Here is a 13085-nt window from a genome sequence, read left to right as displayed (position 1 = left end):
AACCAATTCAAGCTCAATCCGGTGTTCACTGAAGTCAATGAGAGGCTCTGCACTTAACACACAGAGCTGAGCCTTTAAGATCCTACACAACAACAAGGACAAGTTTATATCAGGCATTGTTAGCAATAGTTTTCAATTACTGCTTAGTAGAATCAGCCCCTTCAGTCAAGTTTCTTGACTGTGGGCCAAATTTAGTTCCAACATATGCATCCATTATCTTTCAATACAGCATACACATGCACTAGAGAATTTGGCAATTTGGCTGCTTGGTGTGAATGATTAAAACATCCAACAAGAGAGGGAGCTGCACAGAGATTTAATAGATTATTAGTTCTATGTTCTCATTCAAAGGGAAGACAAAACAGTATCTCAATTGACTAGAACATACTAACGTAGCAGTGAAAGCAACTATTCTGTGAGCCATTTGCTTTCTAAAAAGGAGAATAGAACTCCCATTGCTAAAATCTTCCTACAAAAATGTCACCACTCTGGGACCAAGTCCCACTTATACTCTCATCTTGCCAGGCAACGTCATAAAACCATTAAATATTCTGTTTAAAACACAAAGAAAGTCTGTTGGATGTGGAAATATCTACAGTTTAAATCACGCACTGGTGGAAGTGTTAATATACATATGGTGCCTAATTTCCCACTAAGAATTTCATATAATTTTTGGAAAGGTTTTAAGCATGTACCATAGCATTTTACTGCTCTTAAACACACAAGCAGCATTTCAATTAGCCTAATAATGGCTTCCTAGGAGAACTGAAGATTCACTCAGAAACATCACACAGATCAAAAGAGCAAATCTTCAAGCTGCTGTGTGCATGTAGGAACACTTCTGTCTTCCCTCATCAGGTAGTCAGAACAGTATTGTTATTTGTCCACAGACCTCCCTGTTCTCAATGTAGCTTTGCCATTTGTCTCATTTCTCTTTTATTCTTTAATGGCTGCTGGGCTGTGACTGAAGGTAGAATTTAAGACCCGCCATTGTTCACATGGTGGCTTGGAAAACAGCTGCAGCACAGCAGCAGAAACTGATAATGCAGCAGACAATCCGCCTGGTGTTGAACTGTTACGTTGGATCAGATAAAACTGCTAACGTCATTTATTTGTTCAGCCTTCAGGTGAGATCTGAAAGGGCATATATGTTATCAAAACACCATCAGTTTACTCCAGTGACACAGCTGTTGCATACGATAACAGAAGATGACACCCAGCTGAACACATTCTTTTGGCCATGGAGATTAGGAAGCAATCATATGGTAAAAGGGCTCTTGGAAAAAAATCATCTAACAAGCCAAAAAAGCAAAATAGCTCAATTAGAAGAAGCACATGATGTGTTTACCCCCCAGTCCCAGCTGCTACCTCAGGAAAAGATCATTTTTGTAGATGAAGCCAAGCCTGTAAAGCAAAGCCAACCACAACTGTTTTCAGAACAACACCAACTCCACCCCGGAGACTCAGAAGGGTATGTAAAATCATTCTCTCCCAAATGCTGTTTTCAAGGCTACAGAACAAGAAGGAAATGGGCGGGAGGAAAAAAACAAAAAAGACACCTCTAGTTCTGCTTCTTCCAAGGTCCCACGGAGGTCCAGACTCAGTCATTCTGCTACTTTTGAAAGCACCACTTTCTGCAGTTCACAATAAGACTTGATAGAATCAGTCTGCAGACAGAGAACCCTGAGAAAGGGCCACTGCAGTAGCAGCTGCAAAATCAAGCCTTGAATGAATTGAACAAGAAAAGCTTCAGGACAGCATCTATGCCAGGTGGTGCAGACTTTCAGTGAGATCTGGGCATAAAAATAAAATACATGCTGTTCCCATCGATGAAGCACTGGGAGTCTGCATTTAGTAAAAATCGTATCATTATTTAAGCAGCTGAGGAGACGTTAATCATAGGCTGTGATTTGTAGCTATCTGCCAATCCTTCATCTCTCCTTTTCTATTTAGAAGATGGAGAGTGTCTGAGTCTCTGAAGTTACTTTCCATCTTATGGTCTAACAGCAGCAGCTGTTTCTACCTTCCGGGATAACAACCAGACGAGGTAAAATTCACTGCTGAGCAGACAGCCAGGTCAAGGCCCCCACTCCATTTACATGTCTGTTGGAGCACTCGTGATGATGTACTGATACAGAAACATTCTGCACAACGTCCGCAAACTCTTTCTGAATCTGAAGAACTTCAGAAACAAAACAGTGAGCTTTTAGAAAATGAGATGTTTAGGATGAGCAACAACTTTTTGCTGTTGCTGTTTCCTTTAAAATCAAAGGAATGCTCCTGTGTTTACTTGGAATGTCAAGCTTTACTTAGTAGCCATAATGACTAGAAATTTAGCTTAGAAGGGAAGCTGGAACTACTGTATGGTCACATACAACAAGTTGAAATTTGAGAAAAATCTCAAGTATACAGAAAAGTCCCAAAGTCTTCGCAGTATGTTGATTCTGGCTTGATACTACATAGGAAGGGTACAGTCAAACTTATCCATGACACAAGTTCTAATCAAGTGGGAATCTGGGAACAGACACAGTTTCATTTCTGTGATTTCATACTGGATCTGATAGAATGGTACCACAGGCTATATCCAAATAGTCAGTCTGTTGTGCCTACAGGCGCTGCAAATTCTCTAGAACATGAGCTGGCATGTTTTGTGTTCAATAGGCATCTAGAAACATAAAATCCCAGTCTTCTGCTAGGAGGTTGCTGGACATTACAGCAATACAAGTAAAAGCCAGTTTAAAAATGCTAGTGCTGAGCTTTGTGCAAACAGGAGGCCCAGGTACGTGAACTTCAAGGCCTTATAGTTTTGTGCTGTCTGCCTTGGTGCAGAACCAGATGGAAACTTAACTCCTCCAGCTGAATTTTATTGTATGTCTGCATCCGCTGAAATCTCTGACTGATAGGAAAATTTATTGGATAAGAAGTGAGGCAAAGGGAATGAATTTACATGTCAGAAACCGAAGGGAAACATTTGCACAGGCTTCTCTGAAGCTCAAATCCCAGTGTCACACAGCAATAGTCCGTCTGTGCTGAGAAACACAGAACATTAAGGACGCTATGACAAAGCTGATGCATTTCATCTTAGGAACAGGCCTCCTCCTGTTTATATTTTATCTGTGAAAAGGAAGAGCACACATCACAGATGTTGGAATTTCTGCTGCTCTGCTTTGGCTTGGAAGGGCACAATGCAAACTGATAGATGAACACCCTGCGAGTGACTGTCCCACAGAGACACGTTTTCATTTTTCAAGATCTATCGCTTCATAGTATTGCATCTTGTAGCATAACAAAGTGATGTGTCTGCATAACAAATCACTGATTTCCTGCTGAACATGTAAAGAAATAATACACACACTTTGCTTTCCTTTTTCTTTTGTACACTTTGTACATCTTTTTCTGAGTGAAAATTATACGACAGTGTCTGAAGTCAAAGGACTGACAAACAGGGCCACTTTGCCAGCATCCAAATTACCAAGGATGCAAATGTTTCATTTGTCTCTGTTCGAAACAAGGCGGGCTGTTTTATTTTTTAATGCCAGCATAAACCTATTTCCCTGCAACTCTCTCAACGAGGCTCACCAGATGCAGGCATGCTCTACTTACAGAACCGTCTTCTGATATTTAATATTAATGCTTCTGCAGACTGCTTTCATTGGAGCAATTAGAGAAGAAACAATAAAAAACCTCTCAAGTTACAGCAAAAGGAGTGTGCATAAATATAATCTTGTGAAACGAGCTGATGTGAACGTAAACTGAATCTCCAGAACACCAACAGTGGCTCCCATCAGCAAAGTACACGCACATCTGCATCAAAGAACTGCAAAATCCAGAAGTTACCAACTCTGGCCTTTGCCAGTATGCCCAGACAAGGCAGAGTTAAAGGGTGCACCCGCAGACAGCAGGCTCACAGCACAACTTCCAACCAGCATTTGTAGTTGAAGAGCTGCACAAAATCAGGTCAATCATCTCTGAAAGATGAATGACATCTTGCTTTGGGTCTATTACTCGTGAATATTTAATCTGTGATTCATCTTCCACTCTTGGTTATCATTTTCTTGACAGTAGTGGACAATTTCCTGCTTTTCTGTATTTAAAAAAAACCAAAACAAACAACAACAAAAATATAAAACAAAACCAATGATTTCTCACTTCAATAAACTGAAATTTTATTCAAAAATTAAAAATTCAAATTTTATAGTCAAAGAGGAGAGAGCAAAGGTCTTCAGTGCCAACTAATCTTGCCAAATAAAACCACTAGCATCATGTCAATATATCACATCTTCCTTCAGTTCAGAGTACCCCTCTAAGCAATCGCTTACTCCCTATAGGATTATAACAAACAAATCTATGTCAAAGTCAAGCCAAACCTCGAAGCCCTGCTCTCCTTTCTGCTCTTCTTCGTTTTTTTACACCAACCACTGCTTTAAAGATTCACCAGTCTGCACCATCTAGTACCACAACATTCATTAGGGTACTGTTACTATTACTGCACTAAAATATCAACTTCTATTTCAAAATGATAATTTTAAAGAGACACGCATTGCAAAGAACATTTTTTGGGGGAAAAAAAAGAACACCTTATCAGACAGAGTAACAGTCAGAATTTGCCACTTACACCATCAGCCATGATATTTCTCCAGTCGTCTGACCTTCATTAAAAGTATTTCTACCCAGTCGAGTGATTAAAGTGATGAAAGGTCATTTAGCACTCTCTGTTCCTTAAAGGCACTCAGTCACACTCGGTGCTGCAGAGAGTATTTGTCTTCTCTCAGAGTTTAGTGCTACAGAGATGGCAGCCAACACTGTCATTATGGACGAGTTGTTCATTTGTCTCACTTCAATTATACTTTATTACTGAAGCTTCTATTAGCTGATGCTTCTCTTTTGTTTGTTGATTACAGTAAAAGACAAATCTTATTCAAATTATTGATGAAAGACTCCATAGCTCAGGTCAGTCTGGCCTTTGCGTTTCTCCACTAGCATCTTACGTGAGCTGGCATAACAGCTTTTCCAGCCACGGTGTCTGGGATTTAATATCCCTTCACGAATATTGATATCTTGCATTGGTGCCATCCCCTTTATTTCAAGATTACAACACAAAATTGTTGTTTGATAAACCAAATAAGAATTAATTCTGTCATAAATTTGAAACTGAAAGTAAGAAAATTAATCTAGAACTATTTTTCCTTTCTGATATTTCCAATTTTTATTACTTTTTACTTCTTGGATCAAAATTACAGCTGATTTAAGCTATAAAAAAAACAAACGTGGGCTATAATACGGGGCACAATCTAATTCACTTTAAGCTTGGTTTTGCCAAGTCATCATTCTAATTGGTTTGTTAAATAACGGATGGTTTATAAAATCACACTAACCTTTTCTTTTTCCGCACAAACTGTTCTATTCCTCGGGAAAAAAAATAATAAACAGATTACTAAAAAAATCTAAATCTATCCTCGAGTACAAACAGTTTCTCAACAACAGCCACCAGCACCATATGCACAAAGACACGGATAGAGAACCACAGAACTGCAGGATCACGGGGGTTAGAAGGGACCTGTGGAGGTCATTTGGTCCAAGCCCTGCCAAAGCAGGTTCCCAGTCTTTCAGAGGTCCCTCACAATTTGCACAAGTGGGGACAGGAAACTGGAAGGGAAAAACCATGCAAAGAAATTTGGCACTCAAAACCAACAATAAGTACGATTGCCAATACTGAAATAGCCTCAGGATTTATTGGATTTCTGGTACTTTCAATATTAACTTCCATTTAGTTTCTAGAAGTTAACAGCACTGAGCACAACGTCTTGCAAACATTCACTTGTCATGTTTCTAAGTTCAAATCATGATGCTAAGTTGGAGTTCTTAGGCAGTGCCCAGTGCAATCTTTAACTCTGTTTCTGGCATACCTACACATTCACATATAGAGAAAAAAGACTGCCCAGTGACACGACACATGTTTGCACCTTAACATCATAATGGAATCACTACAACAGGAGATCAAAATGCCTGGTGTCTAAGATACTGTGAATGTTCAGTGACTCTGCAGCTGTTAGAGCAACCAGAGGGGTTCATGTGGGCATGAGTGGATCTTGCAAGAGAAACGACAGCCAGTTGCTGCTGATGCCGTGTGTCACATCTCACAAACGTGAAGAATCTCATCCAGATGAAGTATGGTCACCACAGCCAAGGACAAAAAGGGCCACATCACTCTTTTCAAATGAAATTGGATGGAATAGAAGCAGAGCATCAAGGCATGTTTTTGTTTTGCTAATTTAAAGAACGCTTCATCGTTTCAGTTAGAACCTGTACGTCTCTCCTGCCAAGGGAGATCGGCAACACGTTTTCTTCTGAAGGAAGAACACAATGAACTGATTAATCAAACCTTAAAACTGTGAAGCCATTTGTTAAAATACAAGAGGGTATTAAAACAAACAGTTCTAGTGGTATTTGCTATGGTTAATGCAATGATATTTTCAATGTCCTGTGCTTGCAGAAAATTGGCACTCTCTTCTTTCCGGGACTCCAGTGCTTCCAGTTTCTCAGCACAATTCTTTGACTCACAAAAAGAAGCAAAGAGACCCGTTCTATCAGTTCCTGTCTGCAAGAATCAGACCAAGGCTACTGAAATACATGTGTTCAATACTGCAATGTCTCAAGTCTTTTTTGTTTTGGTTTTAACAACCATGCAAAAGCATCACGTAACTCTCCTATTTTTTATGATATATAGCAAAAGTAGAACTAAACCCACCTAACTTCAGCCAGAAGTTACAAATGTATTTGAAACTGGTGGTCTGAGCTTACAGTGTCAAATGAAGCCGTCACCTCCAAAGGGGGGCAGATACTGTGATATTCTAGAGCAAGTGGAATGAACCAATAGCTCATTTCATCTACATCTAATTTTTAGATATTTTTTTTTTCCTAACCATAAGGGAATTGCAGTCAGATTTTATGGGTGTCACTCATTTCACTGCGTTTGGTGGTCTTTCAAATGAAGACAGGAACATTGCTGAATCATTCAGTTTTTGTCAAGACAAAGCCCTGAATACACACAGAGAATAAATGACATAAGCACTGCAACACAGTTAAATCCATCATAGATTCATTATTACTTATTCTCAGCTCAGAAAAAAAAAATAAATTTGTATGTTACATTTATAAACCCACAACTAAAATATCTGCTGTGAAAAACGTACAGTACAGGAAAAACAGATACTGGACAGGAAAAACAGATACTTCGCTTTCTTTATTTCAACTTCTCCAAACTTCTAAAAAAATGTCAAATATGTCTTTAGTTGGGAAAATTTCCCTTACTACCTTTCATACTGACAATAAGTTGCCTGAGAATTCAGAGTCTTATTACAGCTCACCAGAACTGCTTGATGAATGGTTTCAATAAGGCCAGATCTTCTGACTTCACTGCCCTAGAAACCAGAACCTGTCATTCCTCAATTTCATCTATAGCTGTTAGTGAAAGCCATTGCCATTTCAGCAAGTACAGCCTCTGCAAGAAGTGCACTGTCAGTGCTTAAAATTTCAGCCTTAGAAAGAAAAAAGCCACCTACTTCCCGACTGGGGCTCAACAAGACACAGAAGGTTGACTTCATGTTTGATTTACTGTGGTTTGCACACAACTGAAGTATTTAAGCCATAGTCTCCAGGCTTTTTTACACAGGTAGCCACACCTTCCATTTCAGCAGAAAGGCTGGAAGAATGTTAAGAAATACACCCTAAAATAAAGAAAATTGTAATAGGGCCCTTTTTAGAGCAAGTAATTAACCAAGCTGGTATCACAGATAAGGGTGCCTGAGTGGAATTTCCATTTCCCTGCCATACACACACACAATTCATCAAAGTGAGAGGTTTAAAAGCCTGGCATAGTGAAGGCAGAAGATATTAAACTTTTCAAAACCTTGTTTCTTTGGCCTTTTCCTCACCCCAGACTCCTATCACTTTTTTTTTTTTTTCTTAAAAGACATTATGTGTTAGGAGAGCAAAGCAGCCTGGGGAGGTGATATTTTACCATCGTCTGTGTGTGCTATTAATGCAGTTAAAAAATCCTCAGACTGGAAAAATCAGACAGATGCATCTTCCAGGTTCACATGTGCCAACTCCATCTGTTAAATCATTAAAACACAGGCTTGGCAGATTCTGGAGAAAAACACATTTGCTTTCACTACGAAGAGGAAGAGTAAACTTTCTTTCTGTTCTTGTAATTCCCCCTCCTCCACAATTACTTGAATGTGAAATCCTGCATGAGTGGGTTCTATTTAATTTGTTACTGAAAATAAAGCTGCTTTCCTCTATTTGGGGTACACGTGTTAAATTGCATTTCATAACCTGGATTACTCTATCAAACCAAAGCTCATAGTCACATGAAGATGCTTCATCATTTACCTTCCTGTGGCTTCCATCTTGTTACAGCATCTACCCAGGCATTCATTATCCTTACAGGAAAGAACCTACTCGTGTTACATTCCAAGTACAGGTCACATAAGTAGGTGCAAGTCTGACCAAAGAAAGTTGCCAAACCTTGGATAAAATTACTGCTAATAATAAAGACTTTTGGATAAAGAAAAACATTACAGTAAAAAAAGCAGCAAAATCCTACCCTAAATTCAGTACCACCACTCTGGTTTTCCCCAGTGTCAATATTAAATTGATTTATCCATTAGTTTTTCCTACAACAATCACCATACAATCATTCTTCACTATGGCAGCATTTCTTATAGAGCATATGTCTAAATACTGAGTCTTCTGAATGCAACTCAGTGTGCCTGGGATGGCTGCATTTCACAAATATGACACTGTAAATATTTTAAATCCCGTGACCTCCCACAGCTACTAAAAAACCCAAACAACCCAGGTTGCTGCAGAGTGCATTCCCTGTCCTTTGTATTCTGCTGAGGAACTGAATTCATTCTCCAGGCAGGGACAATCTAAGAGCATTCCAGACATTAACATCGATAACATTTTCTGTTAAAGACTATCATCTTTTCATCGATGGTCACTAAATTACACGTCACAGATTTCACATCTGACAAAAGCTGTGCAAATCTTACCAGGGATACAGTTAAAAATTGATATAAGGAAAAGATCCGAAGCACCAATAGAAGCAAATGTATCCAGTGCTATAATTTCATGAGCAAATGATACTTAATGTCATTAATACACACTGCAATCAATCGCCTACAAGCGTAGGGAAATTACCGTATTCTTTGGTCTTTAAAAATCACAGAAGGATTTTTTTACTTTTGTGTCTAGAAGGAGTTTCTATTAATATTTAAATGCATGTCAAAATTTTACATTTACAACTTCCATCAATAAAAAATGCATTAGTGGTTTAAAAAATTCAGTGGTAGCATTATGTGAATTATCTTCAAATTTGAAGTGGATTCCTGTTCATTTCCAACTTTAAATAGAAGATATTCCTATTTTGAACTCTGAAAGCGTCTGAGACGCTCCTGTTTGCTTACAGTTCTGCAGTTAGTTTAAATCATCAGATTAACAGTTGTTTCTCCTCTAACGTTCCTAACAACAGAAAGGAGAAAGGAGCAGCTATTTCACAAGCTTATACAGAGTAAGAACTGCTGCGTATTCCATTGCACTGCCTTAAAGTTCCAGCAAGTCATTCTCCTATGCAATGATCTGCATCAAGGCTCATCAAACAGCGTTTGGCCTTGAAACACTGAACTTAATGTGTTCTAAACTGCAATCTTTACCACTACTGATGGACTTCACAAAATGGCTGCAGGAGGTGGAGTCCCTTCCCAAGGAATGGGTCGGAACACAGCTTTGGCCAGAACTGCTGCATTTACTTCTGATTCTGTAAGAATCAACTGCACTCCCACCCCACCATCCCAACTCCACACCCCTTCCCCATTAAAAAAAACCCCAACAACTGGTGACACATTCTGCACTCTGCTATCAAAGCCAAGAACCATTCTTGCATTTGTGCAGTCCTGGAGGGGCTTTGGCAGCCTGGGGAAATAGCAGAACCATCACTATGAGTCACCCCCCAGGAAATATTTCAAAATATAAGGGAACAACGTGAGTACATTAAGCAGAAAAACAAAGCACTGGCATATTGCGGAACACAAAGTGACTTACAGATGCTTCCAACACCAACAAAACGTTACTCTGAATACATGCTTTCTTCCAAGCAGGGATTCTAATGCACATGCTCAGGGAAGGAACAGTAAAATGTTTCTGGTAGAGACAACTTCACCGTGTTAGAGCTGCAAATAGAGAATTCGGAACTAAAAACAAATATCCTCTTAAATGGGAACACAATGAGACGCTCATCGCCATCATGCCTACAGTCATCCTCAAGGGAAACTGAACCGCGTGGCACTAACAGAATTGTCACTTGTTTGTAGGATTTACAGAAGGCTCAGAAAAGTTCTACAGGCTTATCATCAGAAATAATGTGCCACTTATTCATCCTAGCAGCGATATTTTAACACAGCATTCTGGGATCAAAATGTAATTTCAACAATAATATATTTTCTGATGTTCTCCAAGGAAAAATTGCTGGTTTCTTCTCTCTAAAAAGATTGAAATGGGATAACATCTGTGTTGAGATTATTGTGAATATGTTAAACTGACAGTAAGTCTCTAAGGGGCACTGCTCATTAATGTTCTGTGCATAAAATTAAAACCTGAAATATATTTTTCAATCCATTTTGAATCATTTAAGCAATTCTCATGCAAAGAAACTATTGTGCTGCAATGATATATTTGCGGAGTTGAATATGAAAGCTATTAAAATGTCCCAGACCCCCTGCCTTCCATGCAGAAAGAAAAAAAGGCAACTCTTCTGATTTGAAACATACACTCTACTGAGAGAAAAAATACTTTCAAAGACCGTGAACTGTTTGATTTTAGTTTATATAATGCAACAAAAAAATCACAATTATGTTTTCTTTGCTTCGCTGTAATAGATGTGATGTTGAGGTACTCCAGCACATATCTGGGGAGAATTCCAGTTCGTGTTGCACTTGGGCATTTACAAGCACTGTTTACTCAGAGAAGGGCAGAAGTGGTGGTCAGATTCTCTGATCTTTTAAATTGTAACCAGGCAGCATCCTGCAGGTCCTCTGCAACTGGAGCTGCGGAGCAGCACTCAGAGGTAACGCCTCCAAACAAAGAGTTTTGATGTCAAAAAGTCCAACAATTTGACAGTGAAAAAACCCTCCATGGCACTTGTAGAAAGAACTTGGGGAGCACGTATACCAAACTCCAACTACAGCACAGATGTACAAGCACCCATCCAGGACACTGCAGGGAGGTATCCCATGCAAATCTATACTTGGAGCTCAAAGCAATGGATCTTCTCAAAACAGACTTTGACTCCAGGAGTTACTGACAAGTATCTGAACTCAGTTAAGATTGCTTACACCATTCAAGCACAGAAACCTGCAAAAAGCTGCAGCTGCGACATTTTATGGAGAGAGAAAAAAATCTACATTGGGATAACTGAAATGCCAGACACCACTCAAAAAGCCATGGGACAATTACAGCCACCATAAGATCATGACCATCCCAGATTTGGCTACAAAATACAGTCATTCATAGCACACCACGGATTCCTCCAATAAGTGGTAAACCAGGAGCCCTAATTAACATATTCCTAGATATGATAGACTTCAGCAGGGCTCTCTTTTGTTGTGTTTTTAATTATTGTTTCATCACTGTTCGGGGCTTTTTTGTTTGGTTGGTTCCGTTTTGTTCTTGGATGAAGTCAGAGTCCATTGTCTCAATAGGACTTAATTTACTTGAAAGAAATCTCAGCGATCCCAACAAAGCAGTCTGTGACTCGGCAGTCTACAACTGAGGTATTAGTCAGAAACACTGCAAAAATAGCTCAAGTCTTTCACTGATCGCTTCTATTCAGCCTCCGCACTCAGCGCTGTAAAAAGCAACATGGGGCAACAAGGACAGAACTACCAACACCAATCAATGTTTTTTGGAAACATTTTCAATGCAAGTGCATAAGAACTGATTTATGTATGGATTTACAGACATCTCAACATCCATCTTCATTTTCAGAGGCCTCCCCTCAGAGGAGGAGAGATACCAGCTAACATGTACCTGAAGGAAAATGATGCCTTTTAGGTTTGTAGATGGATGCAAAGACAGTAGTGTTTATAGTGAGAAGTGCAGCACAAATAAAGCCACAGAGCACACACTGCCATACAGCACTGTGGGTTTCCTTAGCAATATTAGCATTCTCCTCTCCCTCAGCGCTTTATCTCACATCTGTGTAGATTATTCACACCTTCCAGCCAAGCAGCCCAGTCAGAACACTGGCACTTGCCCTACAGAACCACCCGATGTAAAGCAGAAGCCATCTCACATCGGGAGCGCATGGGACTTACTGGTCAAACACAAGTTAGTGGCACAGCCTCAAGACAATTCCTCAAATCACTAATGTGTGTTTTTCATTACACGTTACTCTACTGCACTGTCTGAATTTCTCAGATAGAAAACAGCAGTTGTAAACTTCTATTCCAATGGGACACAGTGAGTTAGAAGTTGCAGAGCCCCCTATGCCACAGCTGTCCCACACAGAGAGAATTACATCAGTAACTCCCACCTCTTCCTAAGAAACATTCCTGTTAAACAACTGCAAAGATGCAATACATTTCAGAAGCAGTCAGAATAAAAGCACCCTGCTCAAAGCCTCGCTTAGTGACAAGTCCTCCTCAACTCATAAGCTTTCAGATCACAAAGGGGAACAGAAGTCTGACTTTATCATTTGCATCGTTGCTTTCATGGTGACAGTTACTGCAGTGTATGATGAAGTGCACTGTTAGAACAGCACAGGAGGAGGATGGGGTTGGAAGAATCTCTGAGCTTTCATGTTACTGCATAACTAAGTCTGCCAAAAGCTGAGACAGTCCTGACGCTGCTCAGACCTCCTCAAAGGCAAACCAAGCAGATTAGTGTCTCAGGAACTGTCCTGCCAGCTGATCCCCAGGCCACCTCCACTTACCTTGCATGTACATAGAGGAGTAAAACAGTAAAGCAGCAGTAGCTTTTATCTCATGATTCTCAGAGAGGATCCTCAGCTGTACTTTCCCCTG

The sequence above is a fragment of the Coturnix japonica genome, chromosome 19 (assembly GCF_054131305.1).
Source record: "Coturnix japonica strain WE chromosome 19, WE-NBRP24, whole genome shotgun sequence".
Lineage (NCBI taxonomy): Eukaryota > Metazoa > Chordata > Aves > Galliformes > Phasianidae > Coturnix > Coturnix japonica.
Note: the sequence above shows the minus strand (reverse complement) of the source record.